The following is a 1005-nucleotide window of genomic DNA, read 5'->3' as shown; positions in this document are numbered from 1 at the left end:
AGGCGGTTAAGCCAAGCATCACCAGGCCAGGCGGTTAAGCCAAGCATCACCAGGCCAGGCGGTTAAGCCAAGCATCACCAGGCCAGGCGGTTAAGCCAAGCATCACCAGGCCAGGCGGTTAAGCCAAGCATCACCAGGCCAGGCGGTTAAGCCAAGCATCACCAGGCCAGGCGGTTAAGCCAAGCATCACCAGGCCAGGCGGTTAAGCCAAGCATCACCAGGCCAGGCGGTTAAGCCAAGCATCACCAGGCCAGGCGGTTAAGCCAAGCATCACCAGGCCAGGCGGTTAAGCCAAGCATCACCAGGCCAGGCGGTTAAGCCAAGCATCACCAGGCCAGGCGGTTAAGCCAAGCATCACCAGGCCAGGCGGTTAAGCCAAGCATCACCAGGCCAGGCGGTTAAGCCAAGCATCACCAGGCCAGGCGGTTAAGCCAAGCATCACCAGGCCAGGCGGTTAAGCCAAGCATCACCAGGCCAGGCGGTTAAGCCAAGCATCACCAGGCCAGGCGGTTAAGCCAAGCATCACCAGGCCAGGCGGTTAAGCCAAGCATCACCAGGCCAGGCGGTTAAGCCAAGCATCACCAGGCCAGGCGGTTAAGCCAAGCATCATCAGGCCAGGCGGTTAAGCCAAGCATCACTAAGCCAGGCGGTTAAGCCAAGCATCACTAGGCCAGGCAGTTAAGCCAAGCATCACTAGGCCAGGCGGTTAAGCCAAGCATCACTAGGCCAGGCGGTTAAGCCAAGCATCACTAGGCCAGACAGTTAAGTCTGGCATCCTTAAACCTAAAAAAAAAAATAATATGCCAGGCAGTTTAGATAAGCATTATTATGATAGGCAGTTAAGCCAATCATCATAAGTCTAGGCAGTTAAGCCTGGCATCCTTAAACCTAAAAAAGAAAAGATTAAAAAATAATATTCCTTTCACAAAAATAAAAATACCGGTACATTCCTTTTACAAAATATGCGACTTCGCTATGAAATAAAAAATATTCCTTCCACAAAAC

Source organism: Palaemon carinicauda, unplaced genomic scaffold, assembly GCF_036898095.1.
Source record: "Palaemon carinicauda isolate YSFRI2023 unplaced genomic scaffold, ASM3689809v2 scaffold936, whole genome shotgun sequence".
Taxonomy (NCBI): domain Eukaryota; kingdom Metazoa; phylum Arthropoda; class Malacostraca; order Decapoda; family Palaemonidae; genus Palaemon; species Palaemon carinicauda.
The sequence above is the reverse complement of the archived record's forward strand: the minus strand, read 5'-3'. Positions refer to the sequence as shown.